The 15,514-nt window shown below is 36.1% G+C and overlaps 1 long non-coding RNA gene across 1 annotated transcript in view; it reads left to right on the top strand.

The window, feature by feature from the left end:
* LOC144199646 (uncharacterized) overlaps positions 1-14,478 on the top strand; it is a 43,962-nt gene extending 29,484 nt beyond the window's left edge. The window contains exons 3-4 of the long non-coding RNA XR_013326954.1: positions 13,481-13,636; positions 14,373-14,478. This is a non-coding gene — a long non-coding RNA (uncharacterized LOC144199646). The remainder of the gene's footprint in view (positions 1-13,480; positions 13,637-14,372) is intronic.
* The last annotated feature ends 1,036 nt before the right edge of the window (positions 14,479-15,514 follow it).

The following is a 15,514-nucleotide window of genomic DNA, read 5'->3' as shown; positions in this document are numbered from 1 at the left end:
GCCAGCTGGAATCACATTTGCCAATTGCAAAGTGGCCTCGGTAGAGTTGTGGGGGGTGATTGGCTACATTTGTTGTTTGCGGAGATAGCAAGTTATTTAAATGTGATTGTTAAGACACGTGGAGGCGCTTAAAATGGATTGAAGATAAGCCATGTCAGTTCTGACTCAGTTTTTTGAAACAATAATAAAACTTGTATAATGACAATAAAAGCATTCAATTGGTTCGCTTTAGAATTTGGCGAATTCAGAGATTTTTAAATTGGTTCAACCGAATTTTGCATCGAATCCCCATGCAATGTCTACCGTAATTTATCGGATTAATAGTCTAGTCCGAGGGTGTCAAAGTGGCGGCCCGCGGGCCAAATCTGGTCCACCGCCTCATTTTGTGTGGCCCGGGAAAGTAAATGATGAGTGCCGACTTTCTGTTTTAGGATCAAATTAAAATGAAGAGTATGGATGTATATTACATTTCCTGATTTTTCCCCCTTTTTAAATCAATAATTGTCATTTTTTAATCCATTTTTTTCTGTGTTTTTAGTTCAAAAATCATTTTGTAAAATCTAAAAATATATCCAAAAAAAGCTAAAATAAACATTGTTTGAGTATATATGTATATTAAATTTCCTTATTTTCCCCCTTTTTAAATCAATAATTGTCATTTTTTAATCATTTTTTTCTGTTTTTAGTTCAAAAATCATGTGTAAAATCTAAAAATATATTTTAGAAAAAGTTAAAATAAATATTGTTTTAGATCTATACAAAAATGGAATATTCCGGGATTTTAATCCAGTTATTTTAATCCATTTATTAAAAAAATATATATAAATATTATATCTAAAATGATCCAGCCCACGTGAAATCAAGTTGACGTTAAAGAGGCCCGCAAACCAACCCGAGTCTGACACCCTTGGACTAATCTCAGGTTTTTTTGTGTTTATTTTTAACGGTTAAAGTTGTGAGTTGAGTTTTTAAGGGTGTTTTAATGGTTTCCATGCAGTACTGATGGACAACGTCCCAAGATTCAGGGTGCTACTCTCAAATGTCATTCTGGCATCTTTGCGTTGACTCACTTCCCGACCCGTTTGTCATCGCCGAGTTCGTACACGAGAAGTACACCATCACCCTAAGTCGCTTGTCTCTATTTCGGTCCACAGGGGGGGGACGGGTCAGTGATGATTTGTAGCTCTATACTTGCAAAAAATACCCTGTCGCCATTTGGGTTTCCGTTTTGACTTTGCGGTCTAAAAAAGACGACTAGTAAAGATAAATTAAATTGAAAAAATAACAAAAACTGTGAAAGAATTGAAAAATAAAACAAAAAAAGTAGTGGAATTGCAGTGGAATTGACAATTATAGATATTTAATGTTGTTTTGTTTCACCCTAGTTAAGTTCGACCCCACATATCAAGCTTTCGGACCACTTTTGGGCCCACCACCCCTATTTTGAGAACCACCACAATCACTTTAACCCTTACATTTATCGGTACTCATCTTCCCTTCAATTTAAACTGTTTTCCCAATATGTTACATGCATACATAAGGCTAAATTGACCAAAAAAATGACAAAATAACAACAAAAACAACACTTACCGTTCTGTTTTTCAGCTTTGTATTCAACTCAAACGAGGCGACCAATAAAAGCGCTAAAAGTCGTCCTAGTGCTCCATGCGTGCGATCTGCAGACGCGACGGCATCTTGTGGTGTGTGTGTGTGGGTGTGTGGCGGTGGTTTTATGCGTGTGTGTGTGTGTGTGCATTTGAGAAGGGGGCGTGGCCATGCTACTCACTTTTCATTTTTCGTGTGTGTGTGTGGGGGAATGCCATCAGTGTTCAGAGTCTCAGTGATCTATTCATTCATTCATTTTTTTGTACTGCTTATTCTTACAAGGCTCACAGGGGGTGCTGGAGCCCATCCCAGGGACACCCTGAATCGGTTGCCAGCCAATCGCAGACAAAAGGACAACCAATTGCATCTATTAAGGGCGATTTGAAGTGCTTAATCAGATAGCCTAGCATGTAAGTTAGCAGCTAGCCTAGTGTGCAAGTTACCAGCAAGCCTAGCATGCAAGTTACCAGCTAGCCTAGCATGCAAGTTAGCAGATAGCCTAGCATGCAAGTTACCAGCTAGTCGAGCATGCAAGTTAGCAGATAGCCTAGCATGCAAGTTACCAGCTAGCCTAGCATGCAAGTTTTTAGGATCAGGGAGGAAATCGGAGTACCCGGAGAAAACCCACACAAGATCTATTGAGCATGTAAACTCCAGGATTTCTTCTAAATCAGGTGACTTAATTGTCCGGATTTAAAAAGTGTATCTTTATTAAATTTGAAGTTTTTAATCACTTTTATGAGTACAAGAACTGTTTTTGCAGTTTTTTGGGGGGGTGACGACAATTGGACAAAAGTCTTCTAGTTATAGAAAGCCCTACAAATCCCATTTTTACGGCTTTAGGGAAAAAAATGGATGTTTTTTTTTGTGCGAAATCAGGAAAAAGCCAGACAAAATGTACAGACTGAGTGAGTGAGTGAGTGTGTGAGACCACCATGCTTGAAACTTAATTAGTCGCGTCAGATTGTGTTTACGTTGCAGGAAAGTAAGATACGCCGTTACCATGACGACAGCCTTTCAAAGCTGCCAAATAATTCTACTCGTTTGACTCAACTTGAGGCCAGAATAAAAAAAAAACTACAAAATAAAGCTAGCATCTGTGTTTACATTGGGAAAAAGTATCACTAATAGTTAGCGCTACATCCTGCTAGCTTCCCTTTTGTAAATTAACGTTTAATTCATAAATCATCAGCCAATCAGAAACTTTATTTAAAAAAATAAGCAATAAACTGAATTCATAGCAAAATTGTCATGTATCAGTTGTTGCCAGTTTGATAAAATACATATTTTTGAATCATATTAATCAACAATTCCTGACCTATCAAAACAATGGTGTTATTCAACCTCAACTTCATTCCACATTTCAGCTTTTAAACCCTTCCCATCTCATTTTTAGTGCCCCGTTAACCTCCCGACCATCTGGGCTATTTATAGCCTGTCCCCTTGACACTACTGTCTGGATAAATGAGTTCACGGCACCCCGCAGCCACCTGTTGGATGCGTACATGTCCTCGCTAACAGTTAGCCCCCATTGGGTCTCGTAATTCAACTCCTTTCCAACACATTAGTTCAGAAGTTCTTTTACTTTACCAGTACTTTTCTGCAATATTTGTTGTTACTATGCAATATTTATTGTCCAAAAAGTTGGAAGTCATGTTTGGATGGTCGGAATCTCGAGAGGAGTGTTTTTTTTATGAAGAATTGGCCATGTTTTCCAGCATCTGGTTGTTGTTAGCGCTTGTAAATCTCCAAATGTCTCTTATTGGCTGTAGCATGATTCATTGTTTAGTTTGAAGAAAGGAGGCAATTGTTTAAACTAAAGTACTTTTCAGTAGCACTATGTTTTTAATGAGGGTAATGGAATGAAATCGACACGTTAAATGAGGTGAAACTGAGGACTTGAAGTTGTTTTTTTTATGGCTAAAGCTAGCAATGGCTAAAATTTGGATTTTGGAGTTTATTAAAGGTTTTTTTTTGCTGTTTTGGGATGTTTTAACTACTGTATTTTCTTGAATATATGTTGTATTTGTCGCTTAAATGATGATTGAATGGAGGGTACGGCTTATATGCGCATAAATTAGATTTGACATCCACGAAATTGGGACAAAATGCCATAATGCAAAATAATGCGGCCATTTTATTTGAAAATAGAGAAAATATAAACAGATAAAATGCTAAACTAAATTTATTTTGACGTTTAGGAATGAAATTCAAGCAAAAAAATGTAACAAATAAAACACTAAAATGTATTTTACGCTTATTAATGAAATTCAAGAAAATAAAACAAACTATATCTTGCATAAAACGTTAAAAAACTCACTTTTATATGCCATTGCTCGATCAGGGCGCCGCCATTTTACCTAGCGATAAAAACTATACTACGCACACACTTTTTGATTAAAAAAAATTAAAATTCTTTAAAAATTTCCCTTCAAAATAACACATTTGTCCTCCCTATTAAAACCATGAATATGGAAAATAAAATTATAAATCATGAGGCGCCTTACACTCGAGAAATTGTAAAAATTCAACCATTTTAAGGCTATTTTAAAGGTACGGCTTATACGCAGATGCGACTTATATGCGAGAAAATACTGTAATTCCAATCCTCCGTCTTTTTTAGCCGTTACCATAGCCACAATTGCCGCGCCATGTGACGCACGTCAAACCGCAAGATGGATGTCCCACTTGTCTTTGTTGTCAACACCATGGGGCGCCATGGGGGTGACGGAGATGAGCATATATTCAAAGACAGCTGGCTAGGGCTCCTCAAGTCCCTCGGTGACAAACACCCGGTTCTCCCCCCTATGAACGCCCCATTATCACCTTCTCCATATGTCCACGGCGGGATTTAGACGGGCAACCTTGTTTTCAAAACAGGCAAAATCCGAGGAAACCCAAGATGGCGGCGATTACGAGCAAAAGCTCATTTTGATTAGGAGGCAAATGAGGAGTTAAAAGTAGAAAGGTGGCTTTACAAGTGCGGAATTCCTTGAAACCAAATCGCAGTCCCCAACATGCTTTGGCCATGTCCAATAATATTTGGACTTTCACCACCTAAAATCACCAACAGGTGTCCTCGTGATGAATCTATTTTGCCAGTGTAAACGAAAGAATTAACTTCTACGGTAGACGTGGGAAAACTACGGCCCGCGGGCCATATTCGGCCCTCAAGGTGTTTTAATCCGGCCCGCCGACATTGTGCAAATAAGGTATTTTCTTCCACAAGATGGCGCCGCCACGTGGAAGCTATTGGCAGTAGCTCGGTCCACTCTTATTTGTTTTTGGTGTTTTACTGCCCCTCTATCTTTTTTTAAATGACATTTTAATATTTCTTAATACATTTATTTTTACTTTGTACTTAATACTTTTTACTTTAATGATGAGGGATGAGTATCTTAATACTTTAGTCCTTTTTTTCCTATTTATGTTTCATATGTACTGTTAACGGATGCACTTTTTTATATGTATCTTATCTAGTGCTGACCCCGCCCATCAGTTAAATTTTTAAAGTCAAAATGGCCCCCGGGTACAAAAGTTTGCAAGTTTCGAGTAGTTATACTTTTTGTTCCAACATAGGATCATAATAGGACTAACTATTAGAATTTGCTAACTGAAATGTTATGCATTTATTTATTTACAACGCCAGAGGGGTGCTGGAGCTTATCCCGGCAAACTTTTCCATAAATTGGTCCCCAGTCAGTCGCAATAAAATCGGTTACGTTTTATTTATTTTTTAAAGGATCCTGGATTTTAAGAGCTACATATTAGCATATGCTAACACCATATCGAGCTAGGTTGCGCTTGCTAACTTTTTTTTAGGCTACTACAACTACTTTAGCTCTACTACCTGCTTGTATAGTCAACTTTCTCTCAATGTTAAGTTTTAATTGCAAACATTTTGGTGAGCGAAGATATTTTAACATTATTAGTAGCGTTATTCTAAAAAAACTTTCAATGCTTTGAGTAAATTTGGGTCGTAAGTCGCCTAGTTTGAAGTTTGTGCCAACAAGAACGGGAATGGTCAGTCCAGTGAGTTAAGAGGGAGGACTGTTTAGTCTAGAGGTCTCCAGAGTGAGGACCACAGGGACTGGTAAATGGGAATGCTTAAGCTTAAAAGTGCAAAGCTAAATGCGCCACTAGTAGTGTGAGAGGCCAAGTTGGCGCCGCCATTTTTCTCTTAGAGCCAACGCCACTCGGTCTAATTGACGACCCGCACTAAAGAGAGGTCACGTAGGCCACGCTTCACCTTTTGCGGCATCTTCTCCGACACCTCGTGGACCTTGGCGTCGGATCGCCTGTCACTTTTGCGCCTCGGTGTTTTGGATCGGATATTTAATCGGGCTGCGAAAGGGTGCAGAGCCTGGATGTCTGGGATCGCTGTGGTTTTTATGAGGTGACTATTGCGTGGTAGTAGTGGTTGGGTTTATGTTATACTTTCACTAGATGAAGCTGGAGTTGGAATAAGGGGTGTTATACATCAACTAGTTGGAGCTGTAGTAGTAGTGGGTTGTGTTATACATCCACTACTAGATGGAGCTGTAGTAGGAGTAGTAGTAGTGGTCATAGTAGTTGTCATTGTAGTAGTAGTAGTAGTTGTCATCGTATTAGTAGTAGTAGTTGTCATCGTATTAGTAGTAGTAGTTGTCATCGTATTAGTAGTAGTAGTTGTCATCGTATTAGTAGTAGTAGTAGTTGTCATCGTATTAGTAGTTGTAGTAGTTGTCATCGTAGTAGTAGTAGTAGTAGTAGTAGCTGTGGTAGTAGTAGTAGTAGCTGTGGTAGTAGTAGTAGTAGTAGTAGCTGTGGTAGTAGTAGTAGTAGTAGCTGTGGTAGTAGTAGTAGTAGTAGCTGTGGTAGTAGTAGTAGTAGTAGCTGTGGTAGTAGTAGTAGTAGTTGTCATCGTAGTAGTAGTAGTAGTTGTCATCGTAGTAGTAGTAGTAGAGGCTGTGGTAGTAGTAGTAGTAGTAGCTGTGGTAGTAATAATAGTAGTAGTATAATAGTCATAGTCATAGTAGTAGAATCCATTGTAGTAGTAATAGTAGTAGTAGTAGTCATAGTAGTCATAGATGTGGTTGAAGTAGTCGTAGTAGTAGTCATAGTAGTAATAGTCGTAGATGTGGTTGAAGTAGTTGTAGTAGTAGTCATAGTAGTAGCAGTCGTAGACGTGGTTGAAGTAGTCGTAGTAGGAGTCATAGTAGTAGCGGTCGTGGTATTAGTCATAGTTGTCGTAGTCGGCGTAGTTGTAGTAGTCAGAGTAGTAGTAGCAGTCGGAATAGTAGTCAGAGTAGTAGTAGTCGCCAGTCATACTTGGACCTGCTCTCCGTTATTTTTACTGACCCGTGGCGGTGTGGGCGCGTGTGTGTTGGTCAATGCGCACGATACTCTGGTGGGAGTTGGTGAACCGTGCGGAAAAACACTTTGGCTCTCATCACAGCGGTGACGGAGCGATGCCATCGAGGACAGCCGTCAGCACGACAGCTGAGGTCGCCACTCTCTTCTCTTTCTTGCCATCTGTTACACCCGTTAAAACAATAAATAAATAAAAAATTACAAACTAGGCCCTGCCCTTATTGAAAAGCCACTTGACTGTAAAACAACATGGCCTAGTCTTTATCTGTGGGTTACCAAGAGTAAAATTAGACCTTGTGAAAAGCCACTCAACCTTCAATGCGGGGCCGTCTGGACTTTCAAAGTAGATTGAAGTACAGGAAATTCAAGTTGTGTATTGACGAATAAGCGTAGTAGTGCGTTTGTTGCTTAATTTTTATTTCCGCTTATCCCCATAAAGTTTGCAGGGGTGCTGGAGCCCATCCCAGACGATAAAGACCACAACCTGAAATGGTTGCAAGGCAACTCCGACTACTACTACAACTCTGACTACTTCTACTACAACTCCGACCACTACTACTTCAACTCCCACTACTACTACTACAACAACTCTGACTACTACTACTACTACAACAACTCTGACTACTACTACTACAACAACTCTGACTACTACTACTACAACAACTCTGACTACTACTACTACTACAACTCCGCCTACTACTACTCCGACTACTACAACTACAACTCTGACTACTACTTCTACTACAACTCTGACTACTACTACTACTACTACTACTACAACTCCGACTACTACTACTACAACAACTCTGACTACTACTACAATAACTCCGACTATTACAACAACTCCGACTACTACTACTACAACAACTCTGACTACTACTACAACAACTCCGACTACTACAACAACTCTGACTACTACTACAACAACTCCGACTACTACAACAACTCTGACTACTACTACAACAACTCCGACTACTACAACAACTCTGACTACTACTACTACTACAACTTCGACTACCACTACAACTCTGACTACTACTACTACTACAACTCCGACTACTACGACTACTCTGACTACTACTAATATGACTGCTACTACTACTTCAACCACAATTAAACTCAATTTAATAAACTTTAATATTATCAGGCACCCGTTGGTTGATTTCAAAAGATTTTTCAAGTCCTGAAGAAAATGGAGATCAGAGAGGAAAAACTAATCTGATCCTCATTTTGTTGTTGTTGTTGTTTTTCGGGCCACACCACCCCGCCCACTCCAAGACATTTGGTTGGCCAACTAAATTAAAGAGGTGCTTAACGTTTTACGCCTAAGCAGCTGTGGATTTTTGCAAGTTGACACTCTTTGAGCGGTCGCGAGCGGTCGCTCGGTGTTCCACGGTACATTTAAACATTTTATGATGTCAAGCTAGCTCTTTTTTTGCTTGTTATGGAAACAAAATGAGTGTATTGGATAGTTTCATTGGGTACAACAAGCTAATGCTAATTGTCAGAGAACAATGCACTTTTGTTCCTGCTAATGAAACTTGACGTGTTTGTTGCCCTTGTTTCCCCTTTTTAAGGGATTGAAGTGAACTTTTTGTTCAGCTAAAAAGAAACACATGTCTTCATATTCAGACACACAAGCAAAGTTGAAAACAAACAACAATCAAAGCAGTACTGTGTATATAAAAAAAAAGTGGGACCCCGGGTAAACCCACATTAGTTCGGTGGCATTCCAACGTGAGTCACAAAAACACATTGGCTTTATTTTTTTTTTTTTTTTTGTGAATAACATGTGCATGTCATCTTGTGTAAAAGGAAAATTGACCCCAAAAAATATTTTTTACATTTTTTTTAAATTTTCTAATTTTTCCATTTTTTATGTTTTAATATTTTAATTTTCTATTTTTTTAATTTTTTTTATTTTTTTTAACGTTTTAATGTTTTAATTTTCTAATGTTTTATTTTTTTATTTGTAAATTTTTAATTTTTTAAATTTTTCTAATTAAATAAGGGTCACCATACTTTGCATTTTTCCATTTAAGGGCGGCCATTTCTGGTCTAGATTAACCGCAAAAATAGAATATTTTAGTTAAGAATACTTCTTTGGGGAATCATAATTTTTTTAGTGTTTTTTTTGTTGTCGTACTCCGAATCCTTCCTGTTTACGATATTCAATATTTTTCAGTTCTTTTAATCCATTTATAATAAAAAAAATCTAAATATTATATCTAAAATGGTCCGATATAAACATTGTTTTAGATCTATAAAAAACTGAATATTCAGGGCTTTTAATCCAGTTCTCTTAATCCATTTATAATAAAAAAAATCTAAATATTATATCTAAAATGGTCCGAAATAAACATTGTTTTAGATCTATAAAAAACTGAATATTCAGGGCTTTTAATCCAGTTCTTTTAATTAATTTATAATTTAAAAGATCTAAATATTATATCTAAAATGGTCCAAAATAAACATTGTTTTAGATCTATATAAAAAACTGAATACTAAATAAATTTAAAAAAAATCTAAAAATTATATCTAAAATGGTCCAGCCCATATAAAATCAAGTTGACATTAATGCTTAGCAATATGCCTTTTCTAGCCATTTTTATAAATAGTAAATGTATTTAAGACTATGTTAATATCATTAACATTATATTTTCTTTCATCCTGTCGCCATTCCGTCCATCCAACTCAACTTTATCTTTCATTTTTTCCCAAACAGTGGAAAAACCTCCACATTCTGTCTTCATTTAAACTTCTGTTGGCGTTTCTGTAGGAAGAAGAAGAAAAAAAATGATCTCATTTTAAATCCCATTCAAACCATTGCCAAGGGGAAAGAAAATGCCTTTTGAATAGAACTACTGTTCTACTGTCTTCTCCGTCCGTCCTTTGAGACGCTCCCCTTTTTTGCGGGTCTTGGTTTTCCTCCAACTTTCAGTTTTTTAGTGGCATTTCCCTTCCACACATTTTTTTTCTTCTTTTTTCTGTCTTTGACATAGCCAGGCTGTCAAAACCACTACACTACGTACAGATATAACATAGCGCCGTCCTGTCGTTGACCCTATAGTTACATGGCATGTTCTTTTTGGATGGTTTCCCAATTTCACGTCGTGAAGGCCGTTCTAAGCTTTCGAGAATAGCAAAAACGACACCCTACACCGACCGCCATGATCTGGGCCAATCATAAAGTCAGCAGATTAAAAAACAGATTAATATCTGGAATGGTGCGATCCAATGAAGGTCTAAAGATGAACTTGATCTTCTTTCAAACTCTTTAGCCATTTTTTATAAAGAACTACAATCCATCTTTTTACTGGTCAGTCTGTGTCAATCATTTTCTAGACTGGATGTCTTTATTTTTTGGCCTAAAAACTGTGTTAACTGAGTTGGATGTTTGGCATTGTCAATTCCAGGTAATGAGTTGGTTTTGTATCATTTTATGGTCATTTTAGGGTCATCGTAGTCATTTTAAAGGACATTTTGGATCATTTCCCATTGATTTTTGAGGGTTTTTACTGGAGAATTTGGGTTCTCTGGTTGGTTCATGTTGATTTTTGAGGGTTTTTACTGGAGAATTTTGGGTCTCTGGTTGGTTCATGTTGATTTTTGAGGGTTTTTACTGGAGAATTTTGGTTCTCTGGTTGGTTCATGTTGATTTTTGAGGGTTTTTACTGGAGAATTTTGGTTCTCTGGTTGGTTCATGTTGATTTTTGAGGGTTTTTACTGGAGAATTTTGGTTCTCTGGTTGGTTCATGTTGATTTTTGAGCATTTTCTGGTGACTTGTTGTTAGTTTGGGGGCATAATAGTTTTCGAATGAGTGAAAGTGATCACACAACTCACAAAAATCTGTTTTTTTGGGGGAAAAATGAAAGTGTTTACCGTATTTTCTGGACTATAAGTCGCATTGGCAAAAGAAAATGCATAATTAAGAAGGAAAAAAACTAAGAGTATCAGTCGCATTTTGGGGGAAATTTACTAGATCAAATTCAACACCAAAAATATACGTATTATTTAAAAGAAAATTCAAATTAAAATAAACATACTAACGTTACATGAATGACATGTCTACCACATTTCATATTATGTAACATATTAAGAGTTATTCGGATAACTAGCAAAAGTTGTTTTCATTTATTACCAGCAATGTCAAAACCGCCGGCCTAGAGCGCCCCCTTGCGATTTAGTGTGAAAATAACTTAAATTATATAATAATGTGAATGAAAAAAAGTGATTTATAATCCAAAAAATATTGTAGTTCTTTACGTACAGTATAAAAAATACAAAGTAGCGCTCAGGCAGAACAAACCCCGCTGGGGGCCGAATCGGACCCCCTACTGGGGCCAAATCTGGCCCACGGACCATACTTTTGACACCCTTCTCAACTATAAAATGCGTCCTGTGTATGTCATATCTAAGTTTCACAACAATAGAGAGAAAATGGACCCTGCAATTGGCTGGCTACCAATTCTAGATGTCCCTTGTCCATTAGGATAGGCTCCGGCACCCCCTGCCGATATTGTGACGGTAGGCGCTATGGAAAATGAATGAGAATCTGCTATTTTTTTAAAGAAATTTGTTGATGAGATCCAGCCAAGGGTTTTCCTCAAGGCTGGAATGCCAAAAGAATTTGGACTTGCCAAAAACGGTATTTATTTTTTATGTAACCCACTGGAATGCCAAAAACTTGTTAAGGCTTTCTATTATTCCGCATAATTGCAAAAAAAAAATCACCTTAAACAATGGTGCCAAGCTATGATTGCGGAGATGGTTTTCCCTCAAAAAATGTGCTTTTTTAAACCTTCCATTGTCACAAAACCACTAAAAACACAGATTTGTTGTACTTTTTTTGTTTATTTTCGCGTTTTGTAAGATTCATTTAGTCCACCCGTCTATTTTTTTGCGGTTTTTACGAGCAGCTGATCAGGAAGAAGTTTGGAACCCCCCAAAGGTTGTACTTTCCTCCCCTAAAAAAAAAATCTCACTCAACAATGTTGAGCCATTTTAAAGCCAGATGAACAGCACATGTTTTTTTGTTGTGTTTTTTTGGGTGGCCACACAATGCGCTTTTGTGCTAAAGTGGCGCAACGACTTGGGTTTTAATCACAATCTTGGTTTTTAAACTCTACCATGCTTTGGCTTCGTTTTATTGGAAAATCACTTGGATATGATTAGCGTTAGCATTGTCTTGGTTGGAAAATTCTCCAAAAATGGCAGTCAGAATGCAGTAATACCTTGACATAAGAGCAATTTGAGATACAAGTAAAAAATTCTAGCAAATATTGTACATCAAGGCCACTATCTTTCTGGTGGCATTTTGTTCGTGTTTTTTTTTTTTTTGCTGTTAGTCAGTGCAAAGGGCGGAGCTTGTTGGCTAATACGAGAGGAGTATATACTACTTCTTGTTTTGTGTGTTTTCCTATTGTGAGGACATTTGTGTGTATTATTTTGGGAATATTTTGAAGCGAATACAAAAGCAAATAATCCCCGATAGGTTGTCTAAAAGTCAAGGTGGAGGCGGGGCTAATAGAGCCAATCCAGGTGAAGAAAGGTATCAAAATTTTAAAGAAAATTAGAATTAAGTTTAGTGTAAAGTTAGATTAAATTTATTTTTGAGTGTTCCTGCATCGTAATCCAAGTTCATTTAAATTTGTTTATGTTACGAGCGCATTGCCATGCAAAAAGTAATTTTAGTACTATTAAACACATCTTAGTACTATTAAACACATTTTAGTTCTATTAAACCACTACTTATTTGTTACATTGTTAATAGATGGCGAATTACAACAAATACAAAGGTTTTTTCCAATCCAATATCATGTTTTTGGTGTTTTTTCAGAGGGTTGGAACCAATTAATTAGTTTTTAGTTCATTTCTATGGAAAATATTCATTTGAGTTATTATTTATTACTATTAAACCACTAGATATTTGTTACTTTGTTAATAGATGGCGAAATAAAACAAATACAAATGTTTTTTTCCAATCCAATATCCTGTTTTGGTGTTTTTTTCAGAGGGTTGGAACCAATTAATTACTTTTTAGTTCATTTCTATGGAAAAAAATTCATTTAAATTACGAGTAAATCAACATACAAACTCAGTCCTGGAACGCATTAAACTCGTATCTCAAGGTACCACTGTATCCCATTAGTTATTTTTTTCCCATTAATTATTTTTTTCCCATTAGTCGTTTTTTGGGGGACAATGGTTAAACCGAAAAAGTGAATGACCCAAAAAAATATGATTAAAGTCAAGGCAACTTGAACATCTTCAAATGTTTTCATGATTGCCAACAGGCTTTGTGCAGCTGGTTCAGGAATGACTCATACTTTGCCCACACCCAATCAAATTTGCATAGCCCATCTGTCTCGTATAATTAGCACAAACGTTGACGCCATCAAAAACTTTTGACAACTTTGAGTCATTACATTTTAAACTCGCCATTTTTTTAAAAATGTCACAACATACAATTGATATCAACGTTTTCCTGACTTTAATTTCTCTTTTCTGCTTTTTCCGTAGACACGAACGTGGATTCAACGAACGTACGTTGGTACGTAGGTACGTTGCATCTGGAGACAATTCCACGATAACAGGACTTAGAAAGTTCCGATTTTCCTGAATGGAACATCAAGAAACTTTCTGGCTGGGATTTACATCACAGATGAGTTGTAACAGGTTTGTTTGTCAAGTTAAAAAGTGCACATGTGTGTCAAAGTGGCGGCCCAAGGGCCAAATCTGGGCCCGCCAAATCATTTTTTGTGGCCCGGGAAAGTCAATCATGAGTGCCGACTTTCTGTTTTAGGATTAAATTAAATAGAAGAGTATAGATGTATATTAAATTTCCTGATTTTGCCCCTTTTAAATCAATAATTGTCATTTTTTAATCCATTTTTTCTGTTTTTAGTTCAATTTTTTTTGTAATATCTAAAAATATATTTTAAAAAAAGATTTTCAAACCAAAGTTTACACAACATGGCTAAAATTGCAATTGATTACAATATAAGACAAAGGTGTCAAAGTGGCGGCCCTGGGGCCAAATCTGGGCCCGCCGCATCATTTTGTGCGGTCCGGGAAAGTCAATGATGAGTGCCGACTTTCTGTTTTAGGATCAAATTAAAATAAAGAGTATAGATGTATATTAAATTTCCTGATTTTCCCCCATTTTAAATCAATAATTGTAATTTTTTTATCAATTTTTTTCAGTTTTTTTAGTTCAAAAATCATTTTGTAAAATCTAAAAAATATATATAAAAAAGCTAAAATAAGCATTGTTTTAGATCTATAAAAAAAACTGAATATTCAGGACTTTTAATCCATTTATAAAAGAAAAATACATCAAATACATATTTCATGTTTTCATACAAATAGTCTCAGCTGCTCTTTTATGATTTTTTTAAATTTTTTATTTCAGTATGACTCTCGACTTTCTGGTGGCAGTGGATTTTTTTTTCTCGCCACGACGGACAGCCGTTTTTGATGCTACTTTCAAATCCCCCCTTTGGCTGACCCCCATAAGGTAGGTGTCATTTATTTTTTATTTTTTGTCTTAGTTTCCTTCTAGCACGCTTGTTAGCATAGACTGATGGAATTTTGTGGCTTTAAACATGCGTGTCAAATTTGCGTGAAATTACAATTCGTCATAAAAGCTTTCGTGTAAAGAAAAAGACGCCATTAGCTGGAAAAAAGTTGCTTATAAAAATAGAATATGCTTAAAAAATAACGTGAAAAAAAATGAAAAGTAAAAGTTGATGTATTAAAATTAATATTAAATTAAATACTATAATTTGACAAGATTTAGAGTTTTTTAGTGCAAAAATAACAACAACAAAATAGACAAATAAATAATCAATAAATATTAAATAAAAAAAAAAGTAGACCAAGTTTTTACATTTTTTAAAGTATTATTTATTTTAAAAAGTCATGTCCGAATAAGGTCATTCTAAAATATTACACTTTACAAAAACAATGTGCAATATTATTTATAAAAAAAATATTTTTTATCAAAAAAAATTTTTTATCAAAAAATATTTTTTATCAAAAAATATTTTTCTACCAAAATTTTTTTTTTACCAAAAAATATTTTTTACCAATTTTTTTTTAAAGCAAAAAATAAATATTTTTGTTTTCACTGGGAAACACGCACTTTGTGGTGTAGCACCGCCAATTTTTTTTATACAAAGCTGTTGTAAAATGATGATTAAAGGCTTTTGGTTAGATTTTTGTAGTAAAAAATCTTGATTAGGTCATAGGGTCGGATCTGGTGTTGAGTATAGTAGTGACAAATCTTGCCAAGAAACTGTCCTAGAGTCTGTTTGTCTTGGCTGTTATGGTACTTTAGCGCCATGTGTGTTGTTTTTTATGATGCTCTGTGCCCTTCTTAGGCATCGGGATTTTTTAGATGAGGGAGGTTGTCTCGGGTTTCACTGAGTATCTTTTATGATACAGTAAGTAGTAGTAAGTGCATTCCTACTCGGTTCAGAAATAGCACTCACGAAAAGAAGGATTTGGAAGAAGCTTTCAGAGTGCTTTCCGACCTGTGGCTAGCACTCGTAA

This window comes from Stigmatopora nigra, chromosome 7 (assembly GCF_051989575.1).
Source record: "Stigmatopora nigra isolate UIUO_SnigA chromosome 7, RoL_Snig_1.1, whole genome shotgun sequence".
Lineage (NCBI taxonomy): Eukaryota > Metazoa > Chordata > Actinopteri > Syngnathiformes > Syngnathidae > Stigmatopora > Stigmatopora nigra.
This window is presented reverse-complemented; position numbering and strand designations above follow the sequence as displayed.